This window comes from Cherax quadricarinatus, chromosome 67, assembly GCF_038502225.1.
Source record: "Cherax quadricarinatus isolate ZL_2023a chromosome 67, ASM3850222v1, whole genome shotgun sequence".
Taxonomy (NCBI): domain Eukaryota; kingdom Metazoa; phylum Arthropoda; class Malacostraca; order Decapoda; family Parastacidae; genus Cherax; species Cherax quadricarinatus.
This window is the reverse complement of record NC_091358.1, coordinates 18,243,188-18,268,080: the sequence shown is the minus strand read 5'-3', so window position 1 is coordinate 18,268,080 and position 24,893 is coordinate 18,243,188.

The following is a 24,893-nucleotide window of genomic DNA, read 5'->3' as shown; positions in this document are numbered from 1 at the left end:
GCCGTTTCCTTGCCTCACCCACGCTCGCCCTACTCACACCTCACCAGCCTACCACCACACTCCACTATGTGCTCACTCCCTCTGCTGTGTTTTCTGCTGTTTTTCGTGTGATTCATTGCCAGAGCTGTGTATCAGAGTGCCCGAGGCCACTTGAAGCTACGTGGATCAGCATGCCACGTAGATCAGCAAGCCACATGGATCAGCAAGTCATGTGGATCAGCAAGCCATGCAGATCAGCAAGCCACGCGGATCAGCAAGCCACGCGGATCAGCAAGCCATGCGGATCAGCAAGCCACATGGATCAGCAAGCCCCGTGGATCAGCAGGCCATATAGATCAGAATGCCACGTGGATCCCGACGCCATGTGGGGTGTGGGCGAGGTCACGTGGATCTACAAGCCATATGGGTTACCAAGCCAGATGTCCCAGGTCACATGCTGTGGTCTGCTGCCTGCATCACATTGACGTCACCGACGATGCTGCCCGACTTCATGACATCATGATGTCTGCCTGACATCACCTCGAGATGTCTGCTGACGTCAGTGCTGCTGATGTCACCTCGCAACGTCACGCCTGACATCACATGATGTCAGTGTTTCTAGTAATTATTTCAGTATTGTCGAGAAGATTGAGTGAAGATATATGTCGTGTATTAAATAATTCCTCTGTCAGTGTTCTCACATGTTAGTATATAGCTTAGTGTCAGTTTTGTGCACAGAAAAGCATCATTTTCTAGTTAAGGCATGTTGTACCGCATGTACCGTGGGGGTGTAAAGTTTTCCGTGTGTCCAGTGGTCTGAGGCCAGACACCCGAGTAACACCACTGTGTTACTTAGTCACCCGGCGTGACCAGCTCGTTTGACAGCTGATATTACTCAGCCCCCGAGCGACTGAGCCCTCTTGTACAGAAAGCTCTTATGCTCGTCGCTCGTGATGTTCTGCAGAATCGTACCTGCTATGATTCCCATCGAGATTTGTTTCACTTCTCCTCCAGACCTTCAGAGTGCAGTTATATGTAGAGAAACAAGTCTGGGGATGCTTAGACTAACCTATGCTATAACTCCAACTGCCGAGAGAATGACACTCATCAAGCCGCAGTTATCCCTGTCAGCAGGCACTGTGTCAGCCTCGTGTCACAAGCTTCAGTGAGCAGCCTGCACAAAGATGTCACTTTGACTGCTAGCTCGCTCACTACAGTCTGGTGTATGATGTTATGACTCCCAGATGTTTCACCCAGTCGTCTCTGCCACGACTCGCTCCACAACTCGTTCCACGCTCGTCGGCAGTGACAGCCCAGTGACAGTACCAGTTGAGAAGCGTCCTGAGTCGCTTGCCAGAAGTCCTGCCCAGTTGCCGAGTTTTGACGACACCTCACTCGAGGGCACCAGCATGTCGTGCCCCAGGTTGAGTGAAAACCTGCAGCAACTCCGATTACTGCTTCACCATTCCAGAGGAGACCGCACCCTGTTACGTCACAGCTCAGCCGCAGCGATGTCTCCTATGTTGCAGTATCTGTCCAGACGCATGAAGGCGTGTAGTGATGCCCTTCAATGCTCGCTGCCTTTGACCACGATGTTTAGCACACCCCACATTTTTTTTCTTCCCTCCCTGTAGGAAGTTTTTTTTTCCATGTCCATATGCATATATATGTTTTTTATTTTGTTCTGTGCCCTGTTCCTACGAGAGACAGTTTTTTCTACCACCAGTATTGTCACGTCGGGACAACGCGAGGTAGGTGGCTGAGCGAATGTAGACAGCCTGTACTATCTGCACAGACAGTACATGCTAAGATAAGATAAGGTAAGATTTCGTTCTGATTATTAACCCCGGAGGGTTAGCCACCCAGGATAACCCAAGAAAGTCAGGGCGTCATAGAGGACTGTCTAACTTATTTCCAATGGGGTCCTTAATCTTGTCCCCCAGGATGCGACCCACACCAGTCGACTAACACCCAGGTATCTATTTGCTGCTAGGTGAACAGGACAACAGGTGTAAGGAAACGTGTCGAAATGTTTCCACCTGCTGGGAATCAAACCCGGGCCCTCTGTGTGTGAAGCAGGAGCTTTAGCCACCAGGCCTGCCAGCTTAGTTCATTTTTCGCGCCACTAAGGTGCTGCCCTCGGGGCCTGCTCCAGGTCTGTGGGAAGTTGGTCCCACACGCTCTCACTCACACAGCGGCCTAGCAGGAAGACACAAGGCCTACTAGTAGCTCTCTCCTCTCGTGGGATGGCCCTCCTGGGCCATGGCCACAACACACAAGCCTGTGTACCAACCACTGCATTACAAATAAAGTAAGAAGCCTCCGAAAATGTATCATTTACTTAACCCCCGCTACCAGCTACATCAAATAATCTCGTTATAGGAGAAGCTTATAGCAAAGGTGGGAGGAGCTTATATGATGTTGCAACGACCATTTGCCGAAGTCAGCAGTCTGATCGCTGATCACAAGAAGACTTATACTGACGCTATTATTAGTAACATCCTTTTTCTGTTCATATCATTTATTCAATAATAATAGTATGTATAAGATAACTTGGATAAACGCATAAGAAGGCCGACCAAAATAATAATATTTGCATATTATACCGGAGGGTGGTGGCTGACTTTGATAAAACCATTGATTAAAACTTTCTGGTCCTGCCAGAATAGAAAGGAGTTAAAAGTGTAATAGGTGAAACCAGACTGTCAAGTGAGACGGGAAGGGGAGTGTGAAATAAGGAGTTAACTGAAAGGGGTTTGTGAAGTTAAGGGAAAAGGGACGAGTGAAGAGGGTTTTGAAGTAGAAAATTTACCAGTAATTCAGTGGTGATTGCTAAATCAGATAGTATGGTTTGCTAGGTGACTGGAAAAGATAAATATTGTTGTATATGAGTAAAACAGTGAAGAGTGAAAATGGCAGGCATTAGGGGGGTACAGGCTGCCATAATTATATTTATCTTTCTCCTGAAATTCCATGAAGAAAGAAATCAGTCATGGGGGCTGGAAAAGGTGAATGGAGTAACAGCGCCCTGGACAGTAAAAGCCCAACAGTTGCCATCCTACCAGAAAAGTAAATGTCACTATCGCCGCAAGGTATGGCAACACCACATACCCAAACAAAAACAGTGGCACACAGCTCTTATTGAAGCGCTCTTAAGTGGTCTTATCCAAATTAATCCAGGACCTCAAACTATTGATCAGATGCAAAACAGACAGATAAATGACGGTGATAGTGACGGTCTAGTAGCTAGGAATGATAACCTTAACTCCATATGTAATGTATACATAGGTCAATGTGAGACAATACAGTCATTATTATCTCAAACACTACCAAACAGGTGCATACACTGTACTAAAGTACGCATGAAAAACAAAAAAGGCACCTCATGTAAAATGTGTAAAGGGTGGGTGCATGATAGATGTATGTACAACTATAGTAACGGTGCCAGAATTCACTGTATGTGCAACAAATGCACTTTGGCACAGTTACCCTTTAGCAATGATGACACTGATTTACCTAATTTTAATACAAATGACCCATTGCCATATATTGATGATTATAATTGTTTTATGAAAACAGGCCTTCACTTTATTCATGTCAACGCAATATCACTTTTTCCAAAATTGACAGAGATTACGATTCTAGCTAATAGAACTAGAACGGCATTTATAACCATTTCTGAATCCTGGTTGGATGATACGGTGACTGACGACGAGGTCAAAATAGAAGGTTACAATATAAAACGCTTAGATAGGAACAGAAAGGGTGGTGGAGTATGTGCCTACATTAGAAATGACTTAGCTTACAACCCAAGACCTGATTTAAATAATAAACTGGAGATTCTATGGTTTGAAGTGCTGCTTCCCAAGACCAAACCCATCTTAGTAGGAACTATTACCGCCCTCCCACCCAGGACCACTTCTTAGAAGACTTTTCCAGAGTCTTGTCCGGACTTGAAAACAATTGCGAGACAGTAATACTGGGGGACTTCAACATCTGTTTTCAGCAGCAAAATAACGAGCTATGCAAAAGGTATAAGCAAATTCTAGGTTTAAATAGTTACTCAACTAATACACCAACCCGGATCACACAGTTCTCAGCCACCCTAATTGACCACATACTTTGTAACCGCTCTGAGAACATTAGTCAGTCAGGCCTTAGTGATCATTTCATCATTTACTGCACTAGGAAAATCACTAGGGAAAGGATAGGCCTGCACAGGACAGTAAAAATGAGGTCAACTAGAAACTACAGTAAAGAAACACTGGTAAATAGGCTACACAATTGTGACTGGACAGTGATAAGTTGCACGGACGCAAACGATCCCTGGGAAATTTTCAGAACAACGTTCACTACCATCCTTGATAATATTGCACCAGTTAAAGAGGTTAGGATTAAACGAAGAACTGAACTCTGGATGACTACTGAGATAATAGGTAATATGAAATTCAGAGACCAGCTGCTAAAAAAATTTAAAGCAAACAGACAGGATATTGCAGCACTAAATGAATTCCAAAGGTGAGGAACAGAGTGCAGAGACTTACAAAAGGAGCAAAGGCAAAGCACTATTGTTTAAAAATTGAAGAGTATAAGCATAACCCCAGAAAGCTCTGGCAACAACTAAAACAGTTGGGGTATAGCCATAAACCAGAAGATAGTTCTAACATAGTACTCACTATCGATGAGGTATGCCACGAAACATCTAAGGTGGCAAATTGTTTCAATTCCTACTACACATCTGTTGCATCAACACTAGTAAGTAAACTACCAGCTGCATCAAATACCTTTAACACAGACTTAGATAAGTTTCAAACATACTATACCAATAAAGGGGTAACCCCAAACAGTTGTCAACTAGTAAGTGTATCTAATGACTATTCAAAAAGAACGTAGCAGGTTAAACCCATCTATGAGCACTGGCCGGGATAACATCCCGTCTGTGGAAAATACTGTATATATTCTCCGGAAATACGGTAATTTTTAGGTAAATAGATGGCCTATACTGTATTTAATAATATTTGTCATAGAAAACGGAAAGCCTGCGTCTGGGCAGTAGACTCGCCATCTTGGTTTTGAATTGAATACAACGTTAATGTAATGGAAAGAATTTTTCATGCTCTAGAGGTTAAAATTGGATTGACACCTCTCAAATAGGAGGCGAAATTGTTGGATGTGCATTCCTGCATAACTTGAGATATCAGACGACTGGACAAGACAGCTCCATGAACCTCAGATAAGCTCTCTAGATTTGTGTATAATTCTGGCCAGTGTTTTCATAAATTTAGTTAGCGAGGTTTTTCTGAGCATGATACAACTTAATATCCAGTCAAATTGGTGAGTGATATTAAGACATATTTTCCTTTTGTTATGTATATGTGAATTTATATATAATAATTTTTTAATATACAATTCACAAATTTATATATTTACAAGAATTCCTGATGTATAATTCATTTAATTAATAGGTCCAGAGCAACTTGTGGATATGACAGTGGTAGGTATCGAAGGTGGACATTTTTGCGACCTAGGTGTCCCAAAATCCTACTTGTCTAACTGATAAATAATAATTATCTATGTTCATTTACTGTTATGTACATAATTATACATACAGATAAATGCAATTTTCCATACCGTCTAAGTTCCTAAAAGATGGTGCTTCTCAACTGTCAATCCCTATTGCTCACATAATAAATCTATCAATCACCACTAATACCGTACCGGAGGGGTTCAAGGAGGCCAGAGTTACTCCTATCTTCAAGAAAAATAGCAGGTGTGATGTAAGCAACTATAGGCCTGTTAGTATACTCAGTATAATATCCAAAATTCTAGAGAGGGCGGTGTACTCTCAAGTAGTTAAGTACCTTAATGACAACAACATTCTCCATAGCTATCAATCGGGCTTTAGAAGATCTTAGTCAACTGACACCTCCCTAATTAATCTGATGGATTACCTGAGAACTGAAATGTCAATGGGGAACCTCATAGGTATGGAAACCTTAGACCTGCAAAAGGCCTTCGATACTGTCAACCACAATATATTATGTAAAAATCTTCAAGCTATCAGTATAGGTTCTGTAGACTGGTTTAAGTCCTACCTTAGCAACAGGAGACAAATTGTCAAAATCAACAAAACTGAATCAGAACCCCTGCCGATAGCATGTGGAGTTCCCCAAGGTAGTATTCTGGGTCCCTTATTATCCTTATGTTATGTCAATGACATGCCTATCAGTGTCAAGTGCAAACTCCTACCGTATGCAGATGACAGTGCTCTGTTAGTGTCAGGTAAAGACCCACAAGATATAGCTAATGTATTAACACTGGAACTGGAGTCCTGCAGCAAATGGCTAGTAGACAAACTATCATTACACCTCGGGAAAACTGAAGCCATTTTCATGCATTTTCTCCCACCATGAGGCAGGCCAAAGCAGCATTGGTTCGAGTCCTTGGCTAGTGCAATGTTGTTATTGGTCAATACTACTCGATCATTGTCCTCTTCGCTCTCGGGCCGTGTGGACGTGCTGCGCAAAAGCTCCTGCTTTCTCTGTTGCGCAACTTCCTATTTTCTCCAAGATGGCTGCCAGTGGCCGCAGGAGGAGTAACACTGTGCGTGTTGACTTAGTCAAAGGGGCAATTTACCCTACAAATGCCTCTTGTTTTGCTGCCGACGATCATCAGGGATACTTTCTGTATTGCCAACGATGAGTTGGCAATACAAGGATTTTCGTCAAATTCTGCACAGTGGAAGCTTACAAAAGGACGGTAACTGACTACCAGGAGAGATGTATCACCGTTTCATTTGGGCTGGAGGTACGCCTGTGGGATGCCTCCAAATACTACACCTGGGTGAGGATTCGGAATGTTCCTTTTGAAGCAGATGACGTGGATATTGGAGAGACTTTTCAAAGCTATGGTAAGGTACATGCTGTGACTTTGGAAGGATGGAATCTACACGGGGCTTCCTGCAGGATTTTACAATATCAAGACGACTTTGAGAAGACCTATCCCCTCGTATGTTGTCCAGGTGTTCGTGACTTACTCGGGACAATGTAAAACGTGTCTGCTGTGTGGTGCTTTTGATCACATGGCAGCCGGGTGTGGTAAGGCTGCAGCTCTACGGTCAAAGGAAATACCAGTAGCCACAGAGTCGCTGGTGGCTCCTTCATATGCTGCGGTGGTTGCAGCAGGCAAAGGAAATTGGGCGGACGAAGTGGACGGTGTGGAGGAGCGTTGTATGACGCTACCAGAAGCTTCGGTAGCTCCCCCACAGGAAAAACCTGAAGTGGAGCAGCAGCCTGTGGGAGTGGGGGAGGCTGGTGACCTGCAGGAATTATCTGAACCTCTGCAGGAGATGATTAAGTCCTTCCTAGACATGCCAGCGGAGGAGAACCCTGCTCTAGACGGGGGACTTCTGATGGTTGACGATCTGACTGGACAGGCCACGGGGTCGACGGGGTCAGGATCTGGCATGCTGCAGTTGTTGCAGGTGGATGCTGAGGTGCACAGGGAGGGTGGAAATAATGACATGGAGATTGAGGGGGCTTCTAGGAAGAGAGTTGGAGACCTGTCAGATGACGAGGTCGTTACTCCAGCTCAGCGACCTGGCAAGAAGACATGGGCGGGAGTAACTAAGAAAGAGCAGAGTAGTGCACAGGAGAGGGGGGGAATCAAGGAGGGCAAGAGTGTATGGGAGAAGACAGGAGTAATAAAAAGCGTTATAGACAGGACACAGAAACATAGAGAAAAACCACCTTTTTTGCATCTGTGTGTTTAACTATAAATGTGTGTGAAGGCTTACTCAGCCCTGTGACAACTTCAGACAGTATTACCAAGGCTGGCTCCTCCTCAGAAAAATTAGTGAATATAAAAAGAAATAATAACAGACAAATATAAACACTTTATTATAGAAAATATAAAACACTTAAATATGAAATATTAATCCTATATTAAAGAAAATGAAAAATGAAAAATATAAATGATAACTGAATTCAACGCTAATATATATAGGGGTGTCTGGTGTTGGTGACACTGAGTGTTGAAATCATAGCCGTTGCCGATGATGGGGGGGGAGGGTCGCAGGTGTTGGTTACAACCCACCGGTTCGTTCTTCACAGTATAGCCATAAGTATTATATCCTGATGAGAGGAAAGCAGGTTCTTTACCACTGCAATGATGAGGGGTTACCTCCTGCAACTTCATACAGGTGCACAGGCAAGTATCTATGTCATGGGACATCTCGGGAAGTTAGTCCATCTCCTTCAGTTCTACTCGATGATTGACAGGTGACCCTCTCTGTCGTCCAAGCTGGAAAGGTAGACAGGTTACCCACTGCTTAAGAAATCACTCTCCATGATAAGTACAATACCTAAAAGACGTGGTGATTATTACAACAGTCAACTTAGAGCAAGACTGAAAGGATTAAGTTTATTATTGGTCAAAAGTGAAGCTTTCAACCAATAAATCCACTAGAATACAAGGCAGGCATGTACTTACAGTAGTGCTGGGAGCTGTGAGTCTAGTGATTACTGTTTGGACCAGAGCCCAACACGTCACCTTTCGGGGGGGGGGAAAGAAGGAGGGGAAGGGATAGCGGGAGCTAGACTGACCCTACTTTAACAAGCAGCCGGCAGTCAAACTATCACTTTCGGGGTAGGGGAAAAAAGGCGGGAATAGCGGGAGCTTGACTTACCCTACCTTAACAAGTAGCCGGCAATGAAACTACCCCTTTCGGGGAGGGAGAAAAAAGGCGGGAATAGTGGGAGCTTGACTTACCCTACCTTACCAAGTAGCCAGCAGTGAAATTATTGTTACTATATACTCCCTCGCTTCTCCTATCTATTGAACTTTCCCCTCACACTCCCCCATACCAAGACTTATAGTCAAGGAGTATAAGAAGAATAGGCGAGGAAAAAGTTCTAACATGTGGAAGTCGTGTAAGGCAACAAATCTTCTGTAAAGTAAAAGGACACAAGTGCAACTAATGTGACATTTATTGTGGCAACGTTTCGCTCTCCAGGAGCTTTATCAAGCCATTACAAACAATACATGGACACAGAGGGTATATAAAGGCTCAGAGTGAGGTGAATACTAGTGAGGTACCATTTCGATGTTCACTAGTGGTAGCAGTAGTAGTAGTGGTAGTGACAAAAGTAATACAATATGGTAGAGCAATTAATTCGTACATGAGTAAAAGGATATAAAAGCTATTACTTGGGTAACATAAAAATAGGTTGGACAAATATAAACTGGAATGAGGCAGCTTGTTTCAGTGTTCACTCTCTGTGCTTTGTGTAGTATAACAGGAGAGACTATGTGATGGCAGGGTTTACTGTTTTCAGGAGGATTCTTGCTAAGACTTCGGAGATGGTGAAGCTGCCGTTGTTTTCTTTAATTGTATTCGAAACAGCGATCAGTGCTGATTCAAGGCACTTGCGTGTGCGGAAATTAGTTTCTTTTATCACTAATTGGGCGTCTCTGAATTTCATAAGATGATTGGTGGAATTTCGGTGTTGTACACAGGCGTTGTTTAAGTTGTCGTTCCTACATGGCGTTGTTTAAGTTGTCGTTCCTACATGCGTATGTGTGTTCATTGAGGCGGGTGTCGAGGTTTCTTGCTGTTTCACCTACGTAGATCTTGTCACAGCCTCCACAGGGTATAGTGTAAACTCCTGCACTGACTGGTTCGTGGTGCTTGGGTTTTGTCCTGGTTAGATCCTTTATTGAAGTGGTAGAAGCGATGGCGACTCTGGTGTTAGCTTGTGAAAGTACTTTTGAGACGTTTAGTGCAACCTGGCTGTTGGGAAGAATTATAACTTTGTTGGGAGCGGTGTTGATGCGTGGAGAATTGATGATCTGAAGAGCTCTTTTCTTGCAGTCTTTGATGAAAAAAGAAGGAAATTGTAACTCAGTGAATGTTTGGTGGGAGACGCTCACCAAAGACTTTCTATACAAAACCAGACAAATACTCAAACGCACTAGAGAAGGGAAGAAACTTCTGTACTTGTTACCAAGCAACCCTAAACCAGCACACATGTATGGTTTACCCAAGACCCATAAACACAATATTCCTCTCAGACCAATCACGTCAGGAATAGGCAGTGCTCCACACAAACTAGCCGGAGTTCTTGCCAAACATCTTTCCTGCCTTCTGGGGACCATCAGCCCCGCTCATCTTAAACACTCAGGCGACCTTCTCAACCGCATCCGTAACCTCTCCATCCGTAACAAGAAACTAAGCAGTTTGGATGTGACTTCCCTCTTCACAAAAGTACCTACCAAAAAAGCCATCGAGGTTCTACGACGTAAAGTCAGCCAGGACCTTAATCTTCCTTTACCTCCCGGAGATTTTGTTGACTTGATTGAAATCTGTGTCAACTTCAACTGTTTTTCCTTCAATAACAAGCTCTACAAACAAACCTACGGCATGGGAATGGGGTCCCCAATAAGTGCCGTCCTAGCCAACTTATACATGGAACACCTAGAGTCCGAACACTTCGCCAACATCATCCCTTCAAGCGTCACTTGGTTACGTTACGTGGACGATGTCCTCGTAATAACTCCAAAACGTTTTGATGTACGGGATCTTCAGGCAAGGCTCAACGCAGTTGAACCAGCGATTCAGTTTACACTAGAAGAAGAGTCCAATGACAAGCTACCTTTCCTCGACGTCCTCATTCACAAAGTAGACAACAACCTAAGATTTCAAGTTTATCGGAAACCCACCAACAAAAATGATCTCACACACTTCTATTCCAGTCAAGATACCAAGACCAAAAGAGGCATCATCATCGGGTTTTTCCTAAGAGCATACCGAATTTGTAGTCCTGAGTTTCTTGACGAGGAATGTACTTACATTCACCAAACATTCACTGAGTTACAATTTCCTTCTTTTTTCATCAAAGACTGCAAGAAAGAGCTCTTCAGATCATCAATTCTCCACGCATCAACACCGCTCCCAACAAAGTTATAATTCTTCCCAACAGCCAGGTTGCACTAAACGTCTCAAAAGTACTTTCACAAGCTAACACCAGAGTCGCCATCGCTTCTACCACTTCAATAAAGGATCTAACCAGGACAAAACCCAAGCACCACGAACCAGTCAATGTAGGAGTTTACACTATACCCTGTGGAGGCTGTGACAAGATCTACGTAGGTGAAACAGCAAGAAACCTCGACACCCGCCTCAATGAACACATACGCATGTAGGAACGACAACTTAAACAACGCCTGTGTACAACACCGAAATTCCACCAATCATCTTATGAAATTCAGAGACGCCCAATTAGTGATAAAAGAAACTAATTTCCGCACACGCAAGTGCCTTGAATCAGCACTGATCGCTGTTTCGAATACAATTAAACAAAACAACGGCAGCTTCACCATCTCCGAAGTCTTAGCAAGAATCCTCCTGAAAACAGTAAACCCTGCCATCACATAGTCTCTCCTGTTATACTACACAAAGCACAGAGAGTGAACACTGAAACAAGCTGCCTCATTCCAGTTTATATTTGTCCAACCTATTTTTATGTTACCCAAGTAATAGCTTTTATATCCTTTTACTCATGTACGAATTAATTGCTCTACCATATTGTATTACTTTTGTCACTACCACTACTACTACTACTACTACTACCACTAGTGAACATCGAAATGGTACCTCACTAGTATTCACCTCACTCTGAGCCTTTATATACCCTCTGTGTCCATGTATTGTTTGTAATGGCTTGATAAAGCTCCTGGAGAGCGAAACGTTGCCACAATAAATGTCACATTAGTTGCACTTGTGTCCTTTTACTTTACATATTGTCGGTAATTCTACCAACTTTATTACAACAAATCTTCTACTGACTGTCATGACTTAACCAGTCAGAGAAATAATTGGATGAACCATTGATATACACAATATGGAACTTAAAAGCCTGGAGTGCCAATGTCCACCTCAAGAGGCGACTGTCGGTTCCCTTAAAAGTTTCTAGGTATATCAATGGTTTGTGGTCCGTTTCTAAAATGAATTCTTTTCCCAGCAAATAAAATTTGAGTTTGGAGATACCCAACACAAGGGCTAAACATTCCTTTTCTATTGTGGAGTATCTTGTTTCTGCAGGAAGGAGTTTCCGGCTTAGGAAGCATACAGGGAAGGGAGTACCATCATGGTATTGTAGTAACACCGCACCTAAGCCAGTATGGGAGGCATCAGTTCTCAAACAAAATGTTTTATTAATATCTGGAATCTTAAGTACATGTATAGGGTCTTTCGAGAAGATACTTTTAATCTCGTTAAACTTTTCCCGAGCTACGTCGGAAAGTTCAAGAGGTTCCTTCACAGACTTTTTAAGGAAGTTGGATAAGATGCCTGTAAGATCAGTAAGGTTTGGGATAAACCGTGAATAAAAATTTACAGAACCAAGAAAGCTAAGCATGAGCTTCTTGGTTTTGGGGAATTTAAATTCTAATAAAGCTTTGATCTTACTGAGGAGAGGCTGCATAGAGTTATTAGAAAGTATCAGTCCAAGATATCTAATCGTGTTATACCCAAGGAAGCATTTCTTCAGCTTGGCAGGGAGGCCATGTGAGCGTAACCTACGCAAAACTGATGTTAATGTTTGGACATGTTCGCCCCACGTGGATGTCATTACGTAAATGTTACCAAAATAAACTGAAACATTTGGCATATTACCCAAGACCTTTCTCATCAGTCTCACGTAGGTAGCGCAGGCAGTTACCAAACCGAAGGGCATAGTTCTATATTGCATCAGTCCTTGGTGTGTAGGAAAAGCGAAGTACTGCTTAGAAGAAGGATCTAACATTACTTGATGATATGCCTGTGCAATATCAATCTCTGAAAAGAAGGAAGCGTCATAAAATGTGTAGATCACTATAGCTATTAAGAGCATAGGCTCAGCATCCCACCAAGTAATAGCATTAAGGCCTCTGAAGTCAGTAGCAAGTCTATATGAATTATCCTCCTTCTTAATCATGACTACTGGCGAGCAATATGCAGATACTGAAGGTTCAATGATCTTTAGTTTTAATAATTTGTCTACCTCTCGGTCAAATGCATCCCTAAGGTGAACTGGAACTGGGTATAATTTCCGTTTGATAGGATTGTCAGTCACTAAGGCAATCTTATGGACTACCGTGGAGGTAACACCTGGAATATCAGTAAAGACGTCTGAAAAGTTACTCACACATTGAAGTAGTTCATGTCTCTTATGGTCATCCAAAGATTCATTAATATTAATGTTGGTTGCGCCAGAGTGGTCAAGAGTCACCAAGTCATGTAGTTCTTCATCATAGTCTGTTAGAGGTGTCAATTACACACACATTACATTCTTCAGTTGTCTTATCAAGTTCGTGTGGGAAAACTAAGTCAGTTATTAAGGCAGTTAACCGAATTTCTTCGGTAATATTTCTTAAGGATGTTGATATGATAAAGCTTAGGTTTCCCCTTGACTTCTATAAGGTAGTCAACATTCCCACAAATTTTTAATACTTTATATGGACCTTTCCATGCTACTAATAATTTATTTGACTTGATAGGCAAAAGTACAAGAACTTCATCTCCTTCTTTAAAACTTCTCCTCTGACTTTTGGAATCAAAATAGGTTTTGTACTGGTCCATTGACAAGCTTAGGTTTTTCGAAACTGTCAGAGGTCTCTTCAAGTTTGGATCTAAGGTCAAGGAGAAACTGGTAAGAAGACTGAACCTCAGCATTTACCTCATTAGTCCATAAGTCATGAAGGATGGACAATGGGCCTCTGGCCTGTCTGCCATAGAGAAGTTCAAAAGGTGAAAACCCCAAAGAGTCACTGGGAACTTCCCTCATGGCAAACAAAGCACAGGGTAGGTAACGATGCCACTCTTTAGGTTTAAGGGAGCAAAGTTTCCTGAAAATGGACTTGAGAATCGAATGCTGGCGCTCAATCCTCCCATTACAGCTGGGATGATAGGGTGTTGTGAAGAGAGGCTTCACTCCTAGAAGTTGGTAGAGATGTTGCATTAAGTCAGATGTGAATTGTATCCCACGGTCAGAGAAAAATTCTCTAGGGATGCCCACTCTGGAGAAGATGGACAAAAGGGCTTCAGCCACCTCTGTAGTAGTTATGGTCTTTAAGGGAACGGCTTCAGGGAAACTTGAAGCATAATCAACTAATGTTAATATATATCTATGTCCCCCAGATGAAAGTGGTGATAAAGGACCAACGACATCAATAGCTACTCTTTCAAAAAGTACTGTAAAGACTGGCATTTTGACGATAGGTACTCTCCTGGTACCTCGGGAGGATGACAGTTGGCAAACTTTACACGATCTACAATAGGTAGTGACATCTGAGGACATTTTTGGCCAAATATAGGTTTCCCTAATTTTATTTAAGGTTTTACGATGCGAGAAATGTCCAGCCACTGGCAGGTCATGAGCCATTTTAAGAAATGTCTCTCTGCATTGACTTGGAACAACTAAGATGGAATAGTCTATCTCATCTGAATTTAATTTGAATACTGACTTGTACAAGATACCTTTTACATATTCAAATTTATATGAAAAGTTTCTCCTTTGGATCACTTGATTTTGTTTAGCCGCATTATGGCAATTCTGAAGAGAAGGGCAATTACGTTGTAAATTGACTAAGGAGTCTTTCGATATATCTAAAGGCTTAAAGTCAGGGAAAATCAAAGGATGGACAGTAGGAGAAGCCTGGGCTTTGGTCTGAGCCCTAGTCAAGACATGGTATTGGAGGTGATACCTTCACTTTCATCTAACAAGTGAACCGGTGATCCTACTACCTCGCTTTCGAGAGTAGCATCACTGGTTTTTAATCCCACATGAATCTCGCGAGACACTGTCTCATCTGAACTTTCGAGGGGCTTCTCTGACTCTACAGGAAGAGGATCTGAAACACTTATGTCCATCTTTGGTGCTGAAAGGTCAACCTCAGAAGGAAGAATGGCACCTTTTACATTACCTATTAGTACGGAGCAGGAAGTGATGGGAGCTAGTACTGCTTCAGACCAACCTGTGAACCATTTAGACCTAATGTAACAACGGATGGTAGGAAAAGTGTCCATACGGCCCAAGTAGTCTGAAAGTATAGCAGAGGAATGAGTTTCTTTAAGATTGGGGAACAGCTTATCAGAAATGACTATACATGTGTATCCAGTGTCTCGTAAAATGGTAGATACATTAAGTCCATTAACTGTTCCTGAACAGAAGGGTGCTTGGTCATTACAGTCTTTAAAACATCTTCCAACTTTTTGGACCTTCTTAGAAGGACAATCTGGACGTGTATGTCCCTTAACTCCACACAAATGACAAACAGGAATAAAAGAAGTCATTTTACTTTCCACTAGAGGCTTTGATTTCTTAAGGTCTGATGAACCCTTGCCCTTAGGGTTCGATCCCTTTAGGTCTTTATAGGAATTGAGCCTCAGCATACAGGTCAGCAGCCTCAGCAACTTCCTCAGCTTTAATCAGGTTATGTTCCCTGATGAATGTTCGTATCTGATGGGGAAGAGCTGTCAGGAACTGGTCAGCAACCATGAAGTCTCTGAGATTCATAACTGTGATCAATTCCTGAACTCTCTATCCAAAAGTCGAACAAACGAAAGAGTGTTACCTGTAGCTGCTGAAAGTTCTGGCCAGGCTGTAAGGTGGCATACCTGAAATCTTTCCTGTAAGAATTTGTGGTTTTTTGATAGGCTTTAAGGATCGCCTTCTTCAGTAGGTTATAATTACATATGATATCCTGCGACAAAGTTGCATAGATATTCAAGGCTGTACCAGAAAATAACATTCCTAACCTGGTAGCCCAGGTGTCAGCAGGCCATTCACAGAGGGTAGCGGTATTTTCTAACCTGATAATGTATGAAGTTATGTCTTCCCCCTCTGTGAAGGGAGGTAAATTAGGTGTTGGAATATGTGCACTAGCTGCACGTTATTCCATTACTCCTTCATCTAATTGCTGTTGTGAGAAAGTTAACTTTTTATTCTCTAATTCAAGGCGAGCTTGTTCGAGCTCGCGATCCTTTTCTCTCTCACTCAACTCATGTTCTTTAGCTCTTTCTTCAATTTCTCTATCCTTTGCTCTTTCCTCCAGTTCCCTTAATTTAACTTGTTCTTCACGTACTTTAGCTCTCTCACGATCATGTCTATCACTCTCCTTTTTGTCTTCTCTCTGTCTATCTTGGTTTTCTCTTTCAATTCGATCTCTTTCCTTTTTATCCTCTCTTTCTCTTTCTATTCTCTCTTTCAAGTCTTTCCTGGATCTTAGCACTAATGAAAGATTCTAAATTTTTCCGTTATTCCTAACTTACTTCCAGCATTCATCCAAAACTGGTATGCATCTATACTTGCAAGAATAACTTAAACTATCAGGGGAAATGAAATGAGTATTAAAGAAAACGGAGGGTTCAATTCCTGCTCCGCTCAAACTGTAAATAAACCAGAGGGCTCGATCCCTGCTTTAATTAAACAATATGTATTAATTAAAACAAAGGGTTCTATGCCGGCTCCGAGCAAACAGTAAGTAGAATGGCGTCACTTGACCATCCAATCTTCTCACCAACAAATCAAGAGTGTCCTACGAAAGTTCCCTTGATATAATAAAGAGCTCAATGAAACAAATTGTCACTGGAAAATCTCGGGTCCCTAGAGTCTAATCCTCCAAAGTGTTTCAAGCTCACACAAAATTAGGTGGCAGAATTAAATATTATATCCTGCCTGACTTGACTTACAATAAATTGAGACTATAACAATCACCAAATCTTTTAAATACCTGTACTGTAGTCCTACCATAGAGAATGATTACTCATGGCTGGTGGTAACCGTCTGTGGTATGCGGCGTTGAAGTTCCAATGGTAGATTCGAGATGGAGTTGAATCCTGATTCAGTAGAGTGTATCCTGGCAAGGTCGCCACTTGTGAAGGCTTACTCAGCCCTGTAACAACTTCAGACAGTATTACCAAGGCTGGCTCCTCCTCAGGAAAATTAGTGAATAGAAAAAGAAATAACAAACAAACATAAACACTTTATTATATAGAAAATATAAAACACTTAAATATGAAATATTAATCCTACATTAAAGAAAATGAAAAATGAAAAATATAAATGATAACTGAATTCAACGCTAATATATACAGGGGTGTCTGGTGTTGGTGACACTGAGTGTTGAAATCGTAGCCATTGCCGATGATGGGGGGGGGTAGCAGGTGTTGGTTACAACCCACCGGTTTGTTCTTCACAGTATAGCCGTGAGTATTATATCCCGATGACAGGAAAGCAGGTTCTTTACCACTGCAATGATGAGGGGTTACCTCCTGCAACTTCATACAGGTGCACAGGCAAGTATCTATATGATGGGACGTCTCAGGAAGTTAGTCCGTCTCCTTCAATTCTACTCATTGATTGACAGGTGACCCTCTCTGTCATCCAAGCTGGAAAGATAGACAGGTTACCCACTGCTTAAGAAATCACTCTCCATGATAAGTACAATACCTAAAAGATGTGGTGATTATTACAACAGTCAACTTAGAGCAAGACTGAAAGGACTAAATTTATTATTGGTCAAAAGTGAAGCTTTCAACCAATAAATCCACTAGAATACAAGGCAGGCATGTACTTACAGTAGTGCTGGGAGCTGTGAGTCTAGTGATTACTGTTTGGACCGGAGCCCAACACGTCACCTTTCGGGGGGGGGGAAGAAGGAGGGGAAGGGATAGCGGGAGCTAGACTGACCCTACCTTAACAAGTAGCCGGCAATGAAATTATTGTTACTATATACTCCCTCACTACTCCTATCTATTGAACTTTTCCCTCACAATGTGAGTGGCCTTAGAGCTGAAGTTAAACATGTATGGTTCGAGAATGTTTTGAGGCGTTTTGATGTTGATGTGTGCTTTATACAGGAACACAATTTTAAGTGTGGCTGAGAGTTGAGGTTGAAAGGGTTTAGGATGTATTCTGGTAGTTCAGGGAAAGTAAAGGGTGGGGTGGCAGTGGCAGTGAGGGAATCCAGCCCATTTCAAGTGCTCGCATGGGAAGAGGGGGGAGGGGAGGGTAGTGAGGATAGAGGGGCTCTGGGGGTAGATTAGTGTTTACTGTGGATGTGTATGCCGGCAGATAGCAACAGAAGGATAAAGGTGAATTTTATGCAGAATGTTTTCCACTTGTGGGGTTTACCCATGGTTTCCATAGTAGGTGGGGACTGGAATTGTGTAATTAGAAATAAGGATGTGGAGCCGAGGGGTGCAGGGTGTGTGATTGGGGTGTTGAGAGATTTATTGAGGGAAACAGGGGTTTATGATGTAGTCAGGGGTGATGAGTGGAATGTGGAGCACACGTTTATGCGGAGAGGTTATGCTGCCAGATTAGATCGCATATACATAACTCGTGAGATTACAGTAGAACGTGCTGACGGTTGATGTAGGTTTTTCGGACCATCGTGCAGTGTTGGCAGAGGTGGCATGGGATGGTATGGTTCTCCTGTATGCAGGTTATTGGAAAATGAATGAGGTTACTTCAGGGGGAGGAGGAGGGGTTTACATTCAGGGACTGGTGGAGACAATTCTGGGAGGCACGCAACATCGAGGAGGATGTTTTGGGATGGTGGGAGATGCAAGCTAAATGGCGGATTAAGGATTAGTACCAGCATAGAGGATGGGATGAGGTGCGGTGGAGGTTTGGATTACAGAAATACCTGGAGGGGCAGCTCAATGATTGCTATGAATGGGATGGGGGTGGTAGGCATGGGTAAATTGAGGTTTTAAGGGGAAGATTGAAGGATATACAGATTTCTCGTTTTGATGCGATACGTGTGAGGGAAGGATTAGAAGAGGTACTATGGGGTGATAAACCGTCAGAATGTGTTTTGTGGAGGTTCAGGGAAAGACAGCAGATGACCGTGAATATGGGATTAGAGGTGTGTTAAGGGGTGGGGGGCTATAGTGTGGGGCAGGTACTAAGAACCACTGATGGAGTGAGTAACTATGCTGATCATTGGTTCAGGGAGAATTTTAAGCAGGGGAAGGGTGGAGGGAGGGAGGGAGAGATTATAGGGGAGGGAATTCGGGGAATTTTAGGGGAGGAAGAGAGGGCAGAGCTTGAGGGTAGGATCAGTGAGGAGGAGGTGAGGGAGGCGGTAATGAGCTTGAGTAGGGAAAAAGTGCCAGGGATGGATGGGATTCCTAACGATTTTTATATTGCACACTGGGACTGTATGAAGGAATGTCTGGTCACGTTGCTTAACTGTATGAAGGAAGGGGGAGTGTTGGGGAAAACGCAGGGCACGGGGGTAGTTGTTTTGGTTTATGAAGGAGGGAGGGAGGACCCTGGGTGCCTATAGGGCGATATCCCTCATATGCGCTGATTATAAAATATTTGTGAAGGTTTTGGGCAATCGCATGAAGAAGGTAATTGATCTTGTTCTACATTAAGGACAGTATGGGATTCCAGGTCGAAGTATGCGTGAGGGGCATGGAAGAATTAGGGATTTCGTGGAGGGCAGACAAGGGGGGGGATCTTGGGGATCGATTGGAGGCATGCTTATGACTGTGTTGATAGACGTATGTTGTGGCGTATTTACAAAAACAGGGTTTTGGGGATGAGATTGTGCAGTGGGTGACTACTTCGTATACACCTGCGAGAGTCAGGGTACAAGTTAATGGGAATTAGGGCTGCCGGTACAGATGGGGAAGGGTTTGAGACAGGGTTGTCCCTTGTCACAAATCCTCTTTGCATGCATGCAGGACCCTTTTTATAGGCTTATAGAGGAAGGAGTGTGGGAACGGGGAGGGAAAGGTCCTGGCAGATGTGGGATTGTGGGGTATTGCCTGGAGTTTACCTGGAGAGAATTCCGGGGTTCAACGCCCCCGTGGCCCGGTCTGTGGCCAGGCCTCCTGGTGGATCAGAGCCTGATCAACCAGGCTGTTACTGCTGGCTGCACGAAAACCATCGTACGAGCCACAGCCCGGCTCGTCAGGTACCGAGTTTAGGATGACACCACAATTTTGGTGGGAGAGGAAATAGGATTGGGGAATGTGGGACGTATAATAGAGATTTTTGGTGCGGCGACTGGGATGAGGGTTACTGGAGCAAAGTCTAAGTTAATGGAAGTAGGTACATGGGTGGGGGGGGAATTGTATGGGTGGAACGTTGTGGAAAGACTTAAGATATGCGGGGTGGTGCACATGGCAGAGGCTGGGGACGCGCAGAGGGTAAATTCAAGGGATGTTGTGAGTAGAGCGATGGGTATTATGTGAGGGTGGAGGGCCGGGGACGTAACGTTGCAGCAGAGGGTGATGGTGGTAAACACACTGGTGTATAGTAAAGTGTGGGGAGTGGCAGAAGTATATCCCCTGAGGGCATGTGATATTCAGGAACAGGAGAGGGGGGTTATGAGGTATGTGTGGGGTTATGGGAGGCCGTGGCTTCGGAAGGAGGTGGTAATGACGGACGTGCAACTGGGTGGGCTGGGTCTCATACCTTTGGACACATGTGTTAAGGCAGTATATGTGAAGCAGAGGTACCTAAGGGCAGGAGGGGAGAGGGGTATAAGGTTGGGAGAGGTCATGGAGGATGTGAGGAAATGGTGGAAGGGGAAGGAGTTATTGATGTGTGAAGATATGCGTAATTTATTGACAATCCAGGATGTAAGGAAGGTAAAGGTTAGGCTTGGGAGGACAGGTAGGCAGGGAGAGGTGATACAGGGACTAGATACATACCCGATGTATTATTGGAGGGGCATTTGGGAAGACTTTCGAAAGATTAGATTAAAGCCGAAGGTTCGTGAATTGCTATATAGGTTTTTTCTGGGAATTCTAGCTTCAAGGTCTGTGCTATATAGAATGGGTTATGTAGGTGCGGGGAATTGTCAAAATTGTGGGGAGGAGGAGACAGCTTTTCATGCTGTGTATTTTTGTGAAAATTTGGGGGTTGTAAGGACATGGTTAGCGAGGATCCTAGGTATAGTGGCGGCGGGGGGGGGGAGTAACATCTCTACCTTGAGGGCATTGCACTTTGATGTGGGTGAGGTTTCCAAGGACATTCGGCGGGCTGTGATGTACGTGGTGGCAGATTTTTTGTATGTTTCTTGGGGTATGCGGGAGGTGGGGGGTGATTGTAGGGTGATGGCACTTGCAGAGTGTGTGAATCGTAGGGTTTGCAGGAATAGGCTACTATATGGGAAGGTGTGGGTAAATAGTTTCCCAGTGGGTTTTCGTAATCTGACGGTAGGTGTTATGTTAGGGTTGGGTGCAGGGTAGAGCTGGAATGGGTGTAGTCCCTGAGTCTGTCACTTTTGTTTTGTTTTGATATTAGTAGATTAGTGGAGGATGGAATGTGAATAAAAGTGTGTGGTAGTGGAGTATATGAGTGTGCAGTCGTTAGGCATGAGGGGGGTGTAGGGGGGCGTAGAGGGGGTGACCTGGTGACCTGTGATTAAGAGACTGGGTTTATGGCTTTAGACTTCAGGTACGAGCTTGAACATGTAAGGGAACGTAAGTTTGTGTTTTTAATATAGACCGTACAGGGTCAGAGGATGGCAGGGGGGTGGCTTTCTAAAGTGTCTTGTGCCTGGATGGATTTTTAATGATGGAGGTAGTACTGCTCTGCACATGTATAATTAAGAGCAATAATGTTATTTTATCTTTTTCCGTGTGTCAAAGAGTAGGTCTGATAATGTTCCAAATACTGGTTACTATACATCAATATCTTGATGAACATGTTAAAACATAAATATGGGAATATGTTTTTAGTGTGTGTGTTTCATTATCTAGTGTACAGTTACCATTTTTAGTTGGCATTCTTCATTATTGTCAAGTAATGTTCCTATCTATTTATTGTCATAAGTAATTAATTAAGTTAATTAATCATTTTATAAGTTAAGTGAACAATAGTCAGACGTTGTGACGTCTAGTGTAAGTGGCATTTAATTTTGCAATGGGGAAAAAGGGGGGGGGTGTAAGTAATTTGATGGGATCATAACGACATGCAATTGAATGTGTGTACACTGTATCTAGAAGACGGGAAGGAGTTGAGACTTGACAATATTTGTATTAAACCTTAAGTAAATTTTCATGGAATTCTGAGTAATGACAATGTTCACCTCTTAGTCGGGTGATAAGTAGAATAGAAATTTTCATGCTAATTTTGATTGATGAAACGTACAATATTGTATTTAGCATAGGAGTAAGGGATAAAAAGCATAGTGGTTGAGGGATATTTGTCAGCACAAAGAGGAACCTGCAGTGTGTATTTACGAAATGAAAATTTATGTTCTGTGGCGGAGCCGATAATAGGGTTTTTATTTATTTAATGTACTGCAATGTAAATTTTAAATAAAATATAAAAAAAAATACCACTCGTTCGTGGTCACAATAATATAAAATACTGCTCGTTGAACTAGTACACCAAACAGGGACTAGAATGAAATTAGCCTAGAGTCATCCACACCATCGTGTGTCCTTGGATAGGGAGTACAACATCCAGTTCCACTGGATGCCCTACTTTTAAGGATCATATGGTCCAGTGGATTAGGGCATCATGCGTTTTTGCCCACTGTGAAGGCTTACTCAGCCCTGTAACAACTTCAGTCAGTATTACCAAGGCTGGCTCCTCCTCAAGAAAATTAATGTATAGAAAAAGAATAAAAACTGACAAACATAAACACTTTATTATTTAGAAAATATAAAATATAAAACACTTAAATATGAAGTATTAATCTTACATTAAAGAAAATGAAAAATGAAAAATATAAATGATAACTGAATTCAATGCTAAAGTATATAAAACTTGGGTGTCTGGTGTTGGTGACACTGCGTGTTGTTGAAATCGTAGCCATTGCTGATGATGGGGGGGGGGTGCAGGTGTTGATGACAGCCCACCGGCTCGTTCTTCACAGATTTTCTAGCTTTCAATAATCCTTCCAGATGACAGGAAAGCAGGTTTTCTCCACTGCAATGAAGAGGGGTTATATCCTGCTACTTGCATACACAAACAGGTAAGTGGATCAAAATTTGGGACATCTCAGAAAGTTAGTCCGTCTCCTTCAATTCTACTCGTTGATTGGCAGGTAACCCTCTCTGTCATCCAAGCTGGAAAGATAGACAGGTTACCCACTGCTTAAGAAATCACTCTCCATGATAAGTACAATACCTAAAAGATGTGGTGATTATTACAACAGTCAACTTAGAGCAAGACTGAAAGGACTAAGTTTATTATTTGTCAAAAGTGAAGCTTTCAATCAATAAATCCACTAGAATACAAGGCATGCATGTACTTACAGTAGTGCTGGGAGCTGTGAGTCTAGTGATTACTGTTTGGACCAGAGCCCAACACGTCACCTATCGGGGGGGGGGGGGAAGGCGGGAATAGAGGGAGCGGGACTTACCCTACCTTAACAAGTAGCCAGCAATGAAATTATAGTTACTATATACTCCCTCGCTACTCCTATCTATTGAACTTTTCCCTCACACTCCCCCATACCAAGACTTATAGTCAAGGAGTATAAGAAGAATAGGCGAGGAAAAAGTTCTAACATGTGGAAGTTGCATAAGGCAACAAATCTTCTACTGACTGTCACGACTTAACCAGTTAGAGAAATAATTGGATGAACCATTGATATACACAATATGGAACTTAAAAGCCTGGAGTGCCAATGTCCACCTCAAGAGGCGGCTGTTGGTTCCCTTAAAAGTTTCTAGGTATATCAAAGGTTTGTGGTCCGTTTCTAAAATGAATTCTTTTCCCAGTAAATAAAATTTAAGTTTGGAGATACCCCACACAAGGGCTAAACATTCCTTTTCTATTGTGGAGTATCTCGTTTCTGCAGGAAGGAGTTTCTGGCTTAGGAAGCATACAGGGAAGGGAGTACCATCATGGTATTGTAGTAACACCGCACCTGAGCCAGTATTGGAGGCATCAGTTCTTAAGCAAAATGTTTTATTAATATCTGGAATCTTAAGCATAGGGTCTTTCGAAAAGATACTTTTAATTTCATTAAACTTTTCCTGAGCTACGTCGGAAAGTTCAAGAGGTTCCTTCACAGACTTTTTAATGAAGTTGGATAAGATGCCTGTAAGATCAGTAAGGTTCGGGATAAACCGTGCATAAAAAATTACAGAACCAAGAAAGCTATGCATGAGCTTCTTGCTTTTGGGGAATTTAAATTCTAATAAAGCTTTGATCTTACTGGGGAGAGGCTGCAGAGAGTTATTAGAAAGTATCAGTCCAAGATATCTAATCTTGTTATACCCAAGGAAGCATTTCTTCGGCTTGGCAGTGAGGCCATGCGAGCGTAACCTACGTAAAAACTGATGTTAATATTTGAATATGCTCTCCCCACGTGGATGTCATTATGTAAATGTTATCAAAATAAACTGAAACATTTGGCATATTACCCAAGACCTTTCTCATCAGTCTCACGTAGGTAGCACAGGCAGTTACCAAACCGAAGGGCATAGTTCTATATTGCATCAGTCCTTGGTGTGTAGGAAAAGCGGTGTACTGCTTAGAAGAAGGATCTAACATTACTTGATGATATGCCTGCGCAATATCAATCTCTGAAAAGAAGGAAGAGTCATAAAATTTGTGTAGATCGCTATCTATTAAGGGCATAGGCTCAGCATCCCACCGAGTTATAGCATTAAGGCCTCTGAAGTCAATAGCAAGTCTATATGAATTATCCTGCTTCTTAACCATGACTACTGGTGAGCAATATGCAGATACTGAAGGTTCAATGATATTTAGTTTTAATAATTTATCTACCTCTCGGTCAAATGCATCCCTAAGGTGAACTGGAACTGGGTATAATTTTCGTTTGATATGATTGTTCGTCACTAAGTCAATCTTATGGACTACCGTGGAGGTAACACCTGGAATATCAGTAAAGACGTCTGAAAAGTTATTCAGACATTGAAGTAGTTC